Raw genomic sequence first — 15,945 nt, 5'->3', positions numbered from 1 at the left:
TTCTGTTTATACAGGTACCAAGACCCCAGGAACAGTATGACAACCCAGAACCCCAGGGACGGGACTGAATGAGATCCCAGGGAGAACATGATTCTACAATATATGTAAAACATATCTGCATAAACATGCTACCCATCCGAGCCCATTATTTTCTAGTTTCTACAACCCCTGGCAAAAATTATGGAATCACCGGTCTCGGAAGTTGTTCAGTCAGTTGTTTAATTTTGTAGAAAAAAAAAAAAAAGCAGATCACAGACATGACACAAAACTAAAGTCATTTCAAATGGCAACTTTCTGGCTTTAAGAAACACTGTAAGAAATCAGGAAACAAAATTGTGGCAGTCAGTAACGGTTACTTTTTTAGACCAAGCAGAGGGAAGAAAATATGGAATCACTCAATTCTGAGGAAAAAAATTATGGAATCATGAAAAACAAAAGAACGCTCCAACACATCACTAATATTTTGTTGCACCACCTCTGGCTTTTACAACAGCTTGCAGTCTCTGAGGGATGGACTTAATGAGTGACAAACAGTCTTCATCAATCTGGCTCCAACTTTCTCTGACTGCTGTTGCCAGATCAGCTTTGCAGGTTGGAGCTTTGTCATGGACCATTTTCTTCAACTTCCACCAAAGATTTTCAATTGGATTAAGATCCGGACTATTTGCAGGCCATGACATTGACCCTATGTGACTTTTTGCAAGGAATGTTTTCAGTTTTTGCTCTATGGCAAGATGCATTATCATCTTGAAAAATGATTTCATCTCCAAACATCATTTCAATTGATGGGATACGAAAAGTGTCCAAAATGTCAACGTAAACTTGCATTTATTGATGTAATGACAGCCATCTCCCCAGTGCCTTTACCTGACATGCAGCCCCATATCATCAATGACTGTGGAAATGTACATGTTCTCTTCAGGCAGTCATCTTTATAAATCTCACTGGAACGGCACCAAACAAACATTCCAGCATCATCACCTTGCCCAATGCAGATTCGAGATTCATCACTGAATATGACTTTCATCCAGTCATCCACAGTCCACAATTGCTTTTCCTTAGTCCATTGTAACCTTGTTTTTTTTCTGTTTAGGTGTTAATGATGGCTTTCGTTTAGCTTTTCTGTATGTAAATCCCATTTCCTTTAGGCGGTTTCTTACAGTTCAGTCACAGACGTTGACTCCAGTTTCCTCCCATTCGTTCCTCATTTGTTTTTGTTGTGCATTTTTGATTTTTGAGACATATTGCTTTAAGTTTTCTGTCTTGACACTTTGATGTCTTCCTTGTCTACCAGTATGTTTGCCTTTAACAACCTTCCCATGTTGTTTGTATTTGGTCCAGAGTTTAGACACAGCTGATTGTGAACAACCAACATCTTTTGCAACATTGCATGATGATTTACCCTCTTTTAAGAGTTTGATAATCCTCTCCTTTGTTTCAATTGACATCTCTCGTGTTGGAGCCATGATTCATGTCAGTCCACTTGGTGCAACAGCTCTCCAAGGTGTGATCACTCCTTTTTAGATGCAGACTAATGAGCAGATCTGATTTGATGCAAGTGTTAGTTTTGGGGATGAAAATTTACAGGGTGATTCCATAATTATTCCTCAGAATTGAGTGAGTCCATTTTTTTCCCTCTGCTTGGTCTAAAAAAGTAACCATTACTGACTGCCATAATTATTTTCCTGATTTCTTAGTGTTTCTTAAAGCCAGAAAGTTGCCATTTGAAATGACTTTAGTGTTCATGTCTGTGATCTGCTTTTTTTCTACAAAATTAAACAACTGAATGAACATCCTCCGAGGCCGGTGATTCCATAATTATTGCCAGGGGTTGTATAAGCATTATGTGTAATTGTTTTACATGTATTGTACATCATGAATCTAACATTTGAATTAATATACAACTGTCTACATTACAAGCGATGACACAGGTAATGTGGGAGAGGGATTGTTGCTGGCCTCAAGTGGACAAGTTTAATTTGACAATAACAATTAAAATAAAATATAATTTAAAAATACTAGTAATAACAACATAATATAATAAGGGATAGTTGGCTGGATGTCAAATCATGTACATAATGTATACCAGTGAAAAGCCACCAAATCAAGACGAGTTAATTCAAAAATATCGTTCTTTGCTCTAAAATGGCTTTTAGCCAATGGGAAGACAGTATTCATTTCTACTGAATGATAAAAATGAATACCAATGCAAAATATAGTAGAAATCACAAGCACACGTCAATTACATATTTATAACAATAACAGCAAAATAATTCGGTCTAACCAGGTTCCAACAAGTGAAATGTAACTTGAAGTGATCATCGTTTCTTAACCCACGTAACTTTGTCAGATGTGGTTGGTACTATTTTTTTTTTAAATCAACAATTTAATTAATATTTACAAAACAATGTACAAAACTGACCATATGGCATAACTTCACACTGCCACTGGAATGAATAGAGATAGGGATTTCAGTTTTATGTTAGTGTTACAAGGACTATACGTATACTGACATATTATTATTATTTTTCTTCTTTTTTTTTAAAGCTTGAGATTGCTACAGTAGTAGTGCACACTGACATGACTGACCGATTTGGCGATTATGATGATGCGAGTCGCATATACAACATGTACAAACAATGTACATCAATGATCATGCATATTGATAAATCTTATCAAAGTTTTTACTTTATTTATTATTTTTAACATCTACCCCGTGTAGCTAACTTCTTCATAAGGGATTTCTCCTTCCTTCTTACTTTACTTATGTCACAGAAACGTGATAGCATGGTGATAATACGGCGATGTTGATTGGTGTATTTATCAAAACTACGTCGATGTCGTAAGCATCAAATACGATATTGCTGACTGGATTATTTTTAATCACATGAATAGACTGGTCCGCGACATTTACAGTTGCAAAAGTCATCCAAAATATTTGTATTTTTCTCTTTCACGAGCACTTATTTGGATTGGGGATAAACATTTTCTGTTAGTTTATATTTTTGATATTATCGATCAAGAATTAAGTTGCTCCCAGAGATGTTGCACGAATGAATGGCCTAAATTAACACCCAGGAACTAAACATTTGGTCTAATGGTACGACAGAATTTCAGGATCACATTTATGAACCTTATGAAGGAATCTGAGTGGCAGACGGGAATGTCACTTCTTCCAAAATCTACACAAGTTAAACAAATGTTTCAATTTTTCAATTTCAATTTATTTTCATTTATATAGCGCCAAATCACAACAGAGTTGCCTCAAAGCGCTTCACACAGGTAAGGTCTAATCTTACCAACCCCCAGAGCAACAGTGGTAAGGAAAAACTCCCTCTGAGGAAGAAACCTCAAGCAGACCAGACTCAAAGGGGTGACCCTCTGCTTGGGCCATGCTACAAACAAATTACAGAACAATTCACAAAATGAATATACAGGAAATGCTGTTGGCGCACAGGACAGGAGGGTCACCAACACAAATACAACTCCCATCTCTGGATGGATCTGCACCTTAAACAGAGAGAAAAAACAGAATCAGGCATCAGAAAGACAAAAAATACTGTATAATTTGCCAGCAAACAATTTTACAGCCGATCATAAGACCAAGGCTGAGACTTTTGAAATATATATGCCAATTTCAGATTAATGGTTTCATCTATGGTTGACAGTTTCCAGGTAGTGTTAATTTTGTCACGTTTTTTTTTTAATTTAGTCTTTTGTCAAATGTCCTTTTTAGTCATTCACATACCATTTTTATTTAGTCATGTTTTAGTTTACTAAATGTCTGTTAATTTTAGTCTGACAACTGAATGTATTTTGTGTCATTTCTGTCACATTTTTTTTTTTTATCAAAAAGACACAGATTATTTCTGTTACATTTCAGTCATACAGCGTTTCACACATCTGAAATAACAAATGTCATTAGATGACAAAATACACTTGTTGAATGATGGGCTTGTAGTGTTTTTCTGATTTCTGCAAGGCTTCCGTCAATTAGACATTCGGTTTTTGTGTAATCCACAGTGCTGTAGGGGTGTGAGTCTTTTAAAATGAAACATTTGTTAGATTAGTTATCTTTTTACATGTTCAGAAATGTCTGGAAATTTGTTTAAGTAAACGAAGAATAAAATAATAATTCAAGATTTGTAATGTTGTCTCAACTTGAGCAATTTAACTTTAAATATGATGCACACTTCATACTTCGTCTTTTGTATTTCATGTCATTTGTTATATAATAGTCATAAATGTTAAAAACAAATTGATACTGAATGTAATGTTTGCTGCTGTGTTGAAAAATCTGCACACAGTAACTTTAATGCAACCTCAGTGAGCTGAAACAGACACTAACACCACAGACAGAGTGTAATTGTAAACTAACATACAGTAACTTCAATGCGCCTCGAGAGCTGATCAGACACACTGTAACACAGTCAGAGTGTAAATGTAAACTCTTTCATAAATGCTTGTCATTGGCCTCGGATGAATTTCACTGCAGCACGTTATGTTTGTTTTTTTTGGGGGGGGGGGGGTTTGACTAGTTGTGTGACGTGTACTGTATTTAGTGCAGTTGTCTTCTTAAGCACGCAGTCATTAAAACGTTTTGGCTTTTAGGTTCCTAGTTTGTAAGAAAAGTTAACTTTCTGGAGAGTGATGTCTACTCTAGTGGTCTTTAAGATCTATGCTCAACACATGGCGGGATTACCCCCCCCCTGCAGACAGACGTAAACAACAAAATGGAGAGAATGTTGTTTACTGCTGAACGTGTGGGATGCCCACACATTCCAAACGAAAATGGAGAGAGATGTTATTTCATACAAAACATTTTAGTATAGACTTTTCACATTGACGATAATGTATGTAATGTCATCTTAGCATTTTAGAACACTGATATATGTGCAGAGTTTATCACACTGCAAATGGTCAGTGTAGAAATGTACAGGTGATTGACAGGTAATGCAATTATGTTATGTTGAGGGCTTACAAATGGAAAACAAATTAACGCTTGAGTCTGAAACTTGGAAAAAAAAAAACACTTTTTGATTTGAACATGTTATTTCATTGGTCAAATCATCGGTATTCATTTGGTTTGGTCTGATGCTGATCTCAATTTATGGGACTAATATGTAGTGTATTTATATACTTTCAGCTGACCTTGACTGGCCTGATGCAGCTAAGTGTACTCTTCCATGTGACTGTGCTAGCAGATGACAAACTTTCCAGGTGGTTTCAGCTGATGCAGTGGTGGTGCTAGAGCTGTACATACTGTTATTTAAGTAACATAGTGAAATATGAGTAGGGTTACACCTTTCAGAAGTGAATAAAGGGGGGGGCCACTACCACCACCCAAGGAGTGGTATATTTAATTCTGAAATAGCATTTAGTCAAACTTAAAGCTTAAGTGCTTTATTAACACAAAATTGTTAATGATAAACTGTGCAGTCACTGAAGTGTGCAATAATAAACATAAATATTAAGGAAAACAGACCAATAATTGAGTCTTTATAGTGAGTACTTTAAGAGGAAATAAAAATATTGTTTGCCTACAGTTTGCCTTGTATCCATTGCTACTAAAGCTGACAAGCCAGGGGTTTGACTCTTCCCACAAATGTCTGTATATTTGCAAATGTTTTTGCTTCTTTGGATGTAGTGGAGTTTTCCTCATGACAGGACCGCCCGAGGTACAGAGATGATACTGGCAGCCCTTAATATTTCCTTGTGAGACAATGGCCAACTATTCAAGTTAGTGGACCCTACTGAGTCTGGAATGTCAGATACACCATGCCTGACCACAGAGTGGAATAAATGTGTTCGTGTCAGGAAGATAGAGATGAGATACTGAAATGTCCAGCTAATTCAGCACGTGCGCGATGGAGCAGGATGAAAGACCACAGCTCAATGTCTTATATCATCAGATGCTACCAGGGCCTGTTGTGAACTCCTCTGCTGCGGATGCAAGAAGGGATGCAGTGAAAAGTGCAAATGTTGAAGGCAGAGCTTAAGTGCGCTGAGCTTTGCCACTATGGTGACTTGTGGTTTCAGAACAATGTTTCAATTCAATTTGTTAATGTCATCTTAGCATTTTAGAACAACACTGACAAAAATGCCTGTTGTGGACCTGCTCTTTATATATATATATTTTTTTTTTGCACATGTTGTCCCACATAATCATTTTTCAGTCTGAGTATGTTTAATCTTATTGTATTCCTCTCACAATTACTGAAGACTATAACTAAAGATGAACAGTATGGCAATCTTTGTAACATGAAATCTAAAGATACAGTAACAACTCCAAGACAACTGGCACAAAGTTGAATTAACTGCTGTAAATTTTTATTTATCTATTGTTGGTCAGCTGATCACACATCTGAGCTCTCATTAAATCAATATTGGCGTTATTTTGAGGTGGTTTTAGTGTGCCAAATTCCACTTTAACCCCTGGGCATGCCAACAATATTATGAAATCAAAAGGTGGGTCAGAACAGACATCCCATGAGGCGATCTCTGCACACCTGGCACAGTGCAAGGACCCGACCAACTGGTGATTTGTAATACGTGATGCATGCAAATCACACTCTTGCTCCGGCTAAACTGATGTCTATGTCTATAATTGTGTTGTTTGATTTCCTGTTTTCTGTTTCTTCAGCTTTGTAAAACTTTGCAAACTGTTAGAATGGCCTAAGCAGAGGGTCACCCTTTTGAGTCTGGTCTACTTGAGGTTTCTTCATCGATATCATCAGGGGGAGTTTTCCTTACCACTGTCGCCTGTGTGTTTGCTCTAGGGGTTGGTAACATTAGACCTTACTTGTGTGAAGCACCTTGAGGAAGCTTTGTTGTGATTTGGCGCTATATAAATGAAATAAACTGACAGTGAGCTGCGGTTTGGTTTTGTTTAAGATCACCCACATCCACATCCTGATTTTTAAGACTTGCAGCTCTCTTACGGCTGACAAAAGAAATTATGTAATTGAATATTTCATCTTGATGTTGGGTGGAGACTGTGCACAGTTTTCACACTAATTACCCTATTATTTTAAATAAGCTGAGTCACAAACATCTCTTTCAGAAAAACAATGTGTGACTGTTCTTTATCTTGAATGACACGTCCCTCTTGGACTGTTGCCCAAAGCTCTGTAACTGAGAATTCACCCACTGCACAAAGTGAAGCACAGCAGCCGCTGGAGCTGTTACAGAGATGCAGGGATAATACACTACAAATAAATGAGATCAAACATTAGTTTACGCTCACTGCAAAGCATTTATGTAAAACCCTGGTTCTGTTAGTAATCTTCTTATCTTTCTTTTCCTGCAGTGCACACTGGGGCTACTTTTCTTTTTACCATGCTGTTACAAAAAAACATTATCATAACCTCTTGCACTTGAGTAAAGATAATGAACCGACACTGCATTGTCCCTTAAAAACAGCACCAACAATTATTACCTCCGTCAGCTAACAGAATGGTGAAGATTATGTGGCTGTTGCACGGTGGAAAAGAAATGTAAAAAATGCAAAGAGGCATTTTAACAAAATTATGTGAGATCGTCCTTGGGTTAAGGAAGTGTTAATTCAATTTTGCTGGTGAAGTTGAAGAAAATGTTTTGGGTTTTTTTTTCGATTTTACCAGGACAGGTAGTGTTCCCATTTCTTTAGAATTCGTCTTATGAAATCACCAGTGCCGATATCTGCCCCAGGTAACAATTTAACATTTTAATAATATCAGAACGTTTGGGTAAACGATGAGAACAGTAGTTGATGATGTTGAAGTAATATTATAGGGCAGCGCAGTCTCGTTTGAACCCTGCGTGACATCACCGGATTTGATGACCACTTATGGAGATAGCTGCTCCCGTTGCGCAATATATACATAGCATAACTTCACACGGGAAAATGGTGTACTGCTTTTTTTTTTCCGGCTGCAATCACCGAAGCAGTTGCGAAAAGTGCAGTTTTTTTCGGTTCCAAGTGGAGATGGGAAGACGAGGCGAATGGGAGAGGATGTGTCGGTAAGTGTTAGCCTACACAGCTAACCAGATTAGCTGCGTTCTCTCACCTGCAAAACCGCCTTGACAGGTTTGAACTCCAGGTCCTAAACAAACCACAACACGTCCACTTTCCACCGCATCGTCACATTTTCCTTTGTATTTTCACTTTGTTTGCATGTAATTTGCCCAAAATCTCAGAGAAAATGCCATGTTTTTTTCCCCGGAAGTAGAGAATTTATGTCATATTGGCCATATTTTACCCCTTTAGCGCACCGCTCTCAAACGAGACTGCGCTGCCCAATTGTGTGTAGTTTTTCCTTGGATACTGGAACGTTTTGGAAAGGTGTTACCTAGGAATGTTCTGGGAACTTTCCTAGAACGTTCTTAGAATGTTATCACGCAACATAACAAAAACAACCATTCAGTGTTTTGCAGTTGTGAATCTCGCACTGTCTCGCGGTCTGTGACTCACGCAAGAGGTCAGTTTCAGCAGAGTTCCGGTCCAGGGCACAATGTAAACAAACACTGTGAAGTATGGACAACATCGGGGTGCGGCAGAAGTTCATCACAAGTGCTCCACCTCCTCTAGATAACCCTCTCAACTTTGGAGAACGTGTCATCATCATAATCACTCATGAATTTGCTGGATCAACAGCGTCTACGTCCTTGTTATTCATTGTTTACATGCGCTGTGAGATGCCGAACTCTGCTGGCACCACGGTGCATTCTGGGAAGCGCAGAGGGATGATGGGAAACGATAAAGTACCTAATAGATAAATGTTACCAAAACATTTGGTGTTACCAGGGGCTTTCCTTTTTGGCTGGAGGAGGTAACTGAAGCAGGTGTCACTTCATGAGCATCCTTTGGTCAACCACACAAGAGAACGGAATTTACGTAATCTCTCTTGACTATTTCACTGTGGACAAGATAGCTCAAAAAACGGGACAAAATCATGCTGTTGATTTATTTTGCTGAATATCCTGATGTAATATATCTTTGCTTTAACAAGGCTAGAAATTTTCCTTTTCTCTTTTGAACCAAATTTATGACATTGCTAAGGTCTAAATATCTCAGCACTTTGTTGTTCGGAAGAGTTACTGATGGTATAGTTCATTACTACTCCTTTGGGAGAGGTATACGCTCATTCAAATGTCTTCCATCAACCAATATGGGTCGGTAGAGGTAATGTAATGGGCTCTGTGCGTGTGCTTTGCTGAGTATGAGATATCTGAAAGGTAATCAATGAATTCTGACAATCTGATGAGGTCTTTACTCTAGTCGGGCATGAGGTCACTTTGTTTCATTTCCGTTTCACTTCTGTGCTGTGGAAATTTGCCACACATCTGTGTTTTCATGTGTGTTGTGTAAATTTCCAGCAGACAGTTGATCAAAATAAATTGTTGCATGTGCTGAAGGTTATTAGATTAGATCAGATAGAACTTTACTGATCCCTTATGCCGCGTTCACACCGGGCACGACCAGACGCCACAAATTCGCATCGGTCACGCGGTGACGGACGCGCCACCATCACCTGGTGTGTCGCTCTGCTTTCGCTGTGAAAATTCACCACAGTGCATCATCAAATAGGAGGAGCTTCCATTCCGCTCGCCGGCTCCAGTTGTCAGTCAAGTTAACATGACGGACCTTGATCACACGGAGCGAGTTGTTGTGGAAAGCTGACAAACGTCATGAGACGTTCCCAATTTGGGGAGTATCATTATTTGCTGAAGGAGCTGTGTCTGGATGACGGCCGCTTTCAGCGGTCCTTCCGCCTCTGCAGGACCCAGTTTGAGGACCTCCTGTCCCGTTCACGCATGCACATGTAAACAATTTTAAAAAAAACCTCCGCTACCCCTGCTGCTCACTCCAAAAACCAGTCACCATTTGCTTTAGTATACATCTGTGTAGTTAATAAATAAAATAATCGTTCCGGACGATTCGCTCGCACGCACACGTAAAGAAAGAAAGAAGAAGAAAAAAAAAAACTCCACTCCCGCTGCTGCGGGGCTGCAGCTCGCACTTCCCCCAAAATCTGTCATTGTGAGGCTGCTACCAGATATAGGACATGTTCACATCCAACTCAGTCAAACTCCAGACATCTCCACGTCACTACATATTCAGTCCCTAATTGGTCATCGCAGCGCGACAAAACGAAAAAGTTCCGATTTTTCAACTTGGGGAGGAGGGCAACGTGACGTGACGTGACGCAATATCGCGGCACAAACGCGCCGATCGCTCAAAATCGCTTCACTCGCGTCCATCGTGTTGCGCTGCGTGACTTGGCGCTACAACGTGTCCTTCCATAGGGATTACATGGCAGCCTGTCGCTGCTGTCGCTCGCGTCGCGCCGGTGTGAACGCAGCTTTAGGAAGACTCCCTCATGGAAACTGAGGTTCCAGCAGCACTGTACAGCAGCACACAGGGTAAGAAGCACACAGAGTATCAAAAGAGAACATAAAAAAAGACTTTGCAAATATAAATATAAATATCAGACATACTGATAATACCGGTTTACTGGCTACTACTGTTCCTCTCCTTCCCGTCTTCTGTCTTCCGGTTACTCTTCCTCCCTGAATGAGGAGTTGTACAGTCTGATGGCCTGAGGGTTATATTTCTTTGCATTCTCTGTATGCAAGCAATTTCTAAATTCGATTTCTGTTTTTGTTTAATTATTTTTGATGCAACCACTTGTTGACTTGATGCAGGTGTATTATTTGTAACATAGACTGTATATACACTGGTCAAACACTCCATGATGTCAGCTGTAGGTTCTCTGAGAGCAGTCTTGAAGCTCAAATAGGGTAACTCCAAATTTTGCCATCGTAACAGTACTTAACGGAGACTAACTCCTAGCCAACACATGAATGGGTAAAGAGGTGGTGCATGGGCAGCACTGGCATGACCTGGGCGGGACAAATGAAACCTGAAAACACTCCCCGTTTCTCGGTTACAGAACAACCAAGCTAAGACTAAAAGGCTAACTTTGGGTTGTGTTTCTTGTGTGTCTTAGTTTTGTGGACTGGGCGGCGTGCATATAGTGAGTGGCATGGGTGAGTGAGAGTATTAAAAATTATGACCGTCATATTGGCTCTGTACCCTTTGCACCAACAGTTAGCCTATTTTACCATGCAACTTGGTAATTAGAGCCAACAGCGCTAACCTACAAATTAAATATTACAATTTCACTCAATGGAAATATTGGATCATAGCGGTGATCTGATAGTACAATTACCAAATTTTCCAGAGTAACGCCGAAGCATAAGTATTTACCACGTTGTGCAACAAGAACCAAAATTAATTAAATTGACGCATTAATTATTTAAAGCACACACGGTTATAAGGAGCACAGCTAAGGACTTGAGCTAAATAATGTCATTATACTAGACACAAAACAGTAAGAGCAAACTGCTTTTGAAGTTACTGAACAAATGACTGCATGTGAGGTCAACGTGCAATGCAATAATACATTTGAAAACTTGTAGTTCATTTGTAAAAGATAATAAACTCACCATTACTTTTCTTTTTGTTGTTCACTTTTTGAACATGACTCTTAAAAGATCTGTCCTTTTTCACATAGTCCAAATACATTTTCTTCCAAACAGAATGAAAAAAAAATACATATATTCCCTCTTTTTATTCATGTGTGGTCTTCCAGTTATTAAAAAACAACAACAACAACAAAAAACTTTTTGAGAACAAAGAACATTGTTTTTCCTTCTATTTCAGATCGTCTGAACCATGTGTCAGACGATCTGAGTCCATTAACACAGTGCAGACTCTGATGTTTGGGAAAATTCCAGTTTCAGTTGTGAATTAAAGTGAATGACAGTTGTCCAACAAAAAAGGTGAGTCCAGTCAAGCCCAGTTCATTGTGGCATTTAGCTGTCATTGTTGATGCTCCGTTACTCCGCAGTGCGCTGCAGCATCGTGCAGAAACAGACATCCATTTACTCAGTTTTTTACTCAGCACGTTTTGCTGTTTGGTAACGATGTGTATTCATAATTACTTGAAGTGAACATGGCTGCTAATTGTATTTTTAATCTCTGGAGCCCAACAATCACCAAAAATATGAACAAAAACTCAAAGTAGTAACGCCATTACGACTTGTCGTCTAATGAACGCTTTAATTGTGACGCGACTGGTACTGCACATGCTGAAAGTAATTAAGCCCTGTTATGGTCCCGCCCCCACCTCCATTATTTAACACAAAAAAGGCAGTTTAATGTTGTGTTTCTCATTTCCACCAGGAGGATTCTAGCTACGGTGGGCGGCGCCAGGCAATACCACCCAGTACTGCAAATTTCTGCTCGGAACTCACATTCAAATTGGTTGTCCAGTTTTTAAAAAGGCTGCTGTTGCAAAACAGCTATTTTCATGGTACACATGAGTACCATTGCAACACATGCGTTATCTTTAAACATCCAAGTTAAGGGGCACGTACACCCTAACTGTATCCATACTAGGGCTCAAACAAACCATTATTTTTATAACTGACTAATCAAGAATTTAACTGACCAATTAATTGATTTTTTTAGGCCATAAAATGTCAGATAACAGTGAAAAATGTCAAAGTGTTGTCCTGAGCTCAAGGTAATGTCCTCAAATGCTTTGCTTTGTCCACAACCCAGAGGCTTTCAGTTTACTACCAGACAGGAGTAAAGAAACCAGAACATATTCACATTCAAGAAGCTGAAATCAAAGATCTTGGATGGTTTTTAATGACTCAAAACAATGAATCCACTGTCAAAATAGTTGTGAATTAATTTAATAGTCAATAACTGATTAATCATTGCAGCACTATTATCTACTACTCATTCACTTCTAGGGCAGACCACAGTGAAGTTAGGTCATCGGTTCTGAACCAGTGTTAGTACATACTGAGTATTTGGATGAAGGGTTAATGGTTTCAGTGTTTGCTTATGTTGTGGCATCTATCAGCCACCGTAGGGGGGAAAAAAACATGGCTGCTACTGTGTAAAGGTTATATTCCTAACAAAGTCAGACGTTTGCTAGTTTCTAAAAACAAAAATTTAAACAAACCAAAAACTGAAGATAAAAATTTGGCGGCACAGTGGATTAGTGGTTAGCACTGCTGCCTCACAGCAAGAAAATCCTGGGTTCACTTCCAACCTGGTCCTTTCTGTGTGGTGGTTGTAGGGGTTTCCTCTGGGTGCTCAGACTTCCTGCTTCCAAATACATGTACAGGGTGAAGCGTGATAAATGGTATAATTTATAGTCTTTCCCAACATGTCTTGGTCAACCAAGGAAAAGACATTTTGCCTGAAGGCCTATTTTGCCAATTCATACCATCTGGAGTGCAATTTTGAAAGAACATGACTTTTATGCAAAGCAACCAACATAACTAAAATTTGGGGGAATGATCATACACAGACTGAAGTTTAAGACTGCTAGCACCCCTTGGGCACATATTGCAGTGTTTTTGGATTACCTTTCACTGCTATGCAGATGATACTCAGTTATACATGCCGATAACGGCTGGTAATCTCTTTCACATAAAATCCTTAGAAGATTGCCTTGCAGCAGTGAGAAGTTGGATGTCTAGAAACCTCTTACTTTTAAACTCTGATAAGACTGAAATGATGGTTCTTGGTCCAGTGAGACAGTGGCATCAATTTGACCAGTTAATGCTTAGCCTAGGGTCATGTGTCATACACCACACTGACAAAGTGAGGAATCTTGGAGTAATTTTTGATCCTACACTGTCCTTTGACCTCCACATTAGAAATATTATGACTGCTTTCTTCCACCTGCAAAATATAGCGAAGATTCATCCCATCCTGTCTATGGCTTATGCCATAGACACATTGGACTACTGCAATGTTCTATTTTTTGGTTTACCACAGTCCAGCATTAGGGCTCTCCAATTGGTTGAAAATGCTGCAGCCAGACTTTTGACACGAAGCAGAAAGTTTGACCACATTACGCCAATTTTGGCATCCCTTCACTGGCTTCCTGTCCCAGTGAGATCGGATTTTAAGGTTCTGCTACTAGTCTATAAAATCGTTCAAGGACTGGCACCTCCCTACCTAGCTGACCTAATTAAACCTTACATACCAGCCTAGGCTTTGCGTTCTCAGAGTGCAGGACTACTTTGTGTCCCTAGGGTGAATAAGAAGTCTGCGGGTCATAGAGCTTTCTCTTATCATGCCCCTGTTCTGTGGAATGATCTCCCTGCATCAATAAAACAGTCAGATTCTGTGGAGACTTTCAAGTCCAGACTTAAGACGCACTTATTTTCCCTTTCGTATGGCTAGCATACCAGCATAGTGTCATGATCCAGCCCTGTTGGGCCCGGCTGTTATTATCTTGAACTCTTTTTCCATGTTTGTGCTCTGAGCCTTTTGGATTTCTTAATCATGCCATGTATCATTGTCATGTTTCAGCTGGTCTTGTTTCTTGTTCTTGCCAGGTTTTCATGTTCATGTTATCTTTGGTTTTGTTTCTGTCATTTAACCTTGTATTTGTTCACTCTTGGTCACTTAGTCACTTTAATCTTAGTTTGATTCTGTTTACTTCATTTCTTGTATTATGCCTTGGTCACTGGTTCAGTTTTCTTTTGAGCATCTTGTATTCTTAGCTTAGTTCTGTTTATCACATTTTTGTATTATACTTTAGTCACAGGTATTGGTTATTATTTATCTTCAAGTGTTTCTTCTGATTATGTTATGTTTGTCACTTATTGCTCATCAGTTAGTTCTTTTTTATTTATTGCACTATTCGGTAGTCACCAGTTTGTTTATCTGCTGTTCTCATTTCTGTTTTCTCTTGTACTTTTATATTGGCTTTTTGCTTTCTGTTAATTCGTCAGTTCCTGTTAGTTTTGCTTCAGTATTGACTTTCTGATCAGTTCTCATAGTTTTTTGTTTTGTACTTATTATATCCTGATTTGCGTTTAGTTCCTGTCCTGGTCTGCTAGTATCATATTCTGTTTTAGCTCTGTTCTCATGTCGTCCTCATTTGTTTGTGTTCACTCACTACACCAGCCATTGTGTCTTTGTCTCACTCTTTTCTGTCTGCTTTGTATTTTCGTTCACTCCCACTCTTGCACTTGCTCACGTGTCTTTCTCTCTTTCATCACTTCACTCTGTCTTCCTGCCTTCACTCTCTTGCAGTTGCCTTTGTCTTCTCTGGTCACGCCCCCTTCCAGAACCTTCACCTACACCTGTGTCTTGTTGCACTAATTACATCACCAGTTATATAAGCCCTCACAGTCTCTCAGTTCCTCGCTTGACTGTCGAATGTATTTCACTTTCCAGCTCTCACATCCTGCCTTGCTTTGCTTGTTGATCTGCCTACCGGTTTTTGACCTTGTTTTGCCTTTGACCACTTTTTTTGTCTCTGCCACCACGCCGTGTATTTTGACCTCAGCATGTTTATTCAACCAAGCCTCAGCCTTACGTTTGTCTGTACCTTTGCTTCACTGCTGGAACATCCGTGTACCAAATCTCTGCCTGTTACTATCATTAGACCTTATTCTAACTGCATCTGCTGTGAGAGTTCACATTTGTGTCCACTCGATTTGTGCCACGCCCTGACACATAGTATAGTTCTACGGTTTTTACTCTTTTAATTCATTTTATTAGTAAATGGAGCGGACCACGGCCTCAACTTTACCTAAATTCTGGGTCTTTTAGTGAAGCTTAGGGCTAGCGGCCGGCAATCACCTTTAGTATTTCTTGTCTTTCTGATGCCTGATTGTTTTTTTTCTTTCTCTGTTTAAGGTGCAGCTCCATCCAGAGATGGGTGTGGTATATGTGCTGGAGACCCTTCTGTCCTGTGCACCAACAGCATTTCCTGTATATTTGTTTTGTGAATTGTTTTGTAATTTGTGTCTGTAGCATGCCCAAGCAGAGGGTCACCTCTTTGAGTCTGGTCTGCTTGAGGTTTCTTCCTCAGAGGGAGTTTTTCCTTACCACTGTTGCTCTGGGGGTTGGTAAGGTTA

The sequence above is a fragment of the Thalassophryne amazonica genome, chromosome 12, assembly GCF_902500255.1.
Source record: "Thalassophryne amazonica chromosome 12, fThaAma1.1, whole genome shotgun sequence".
In the NCBI taxonomy this organism is placed as follows: domain Eukaryota; kingdom Metazoa; phylum Chordata; class Actinopteri; order Batrachoidiformes; family Batrachoididae; genus Thalassophryne; species Thalassophryne amazonica.
Note: the sequence above shows the minus strand (reverse complement) of the source record.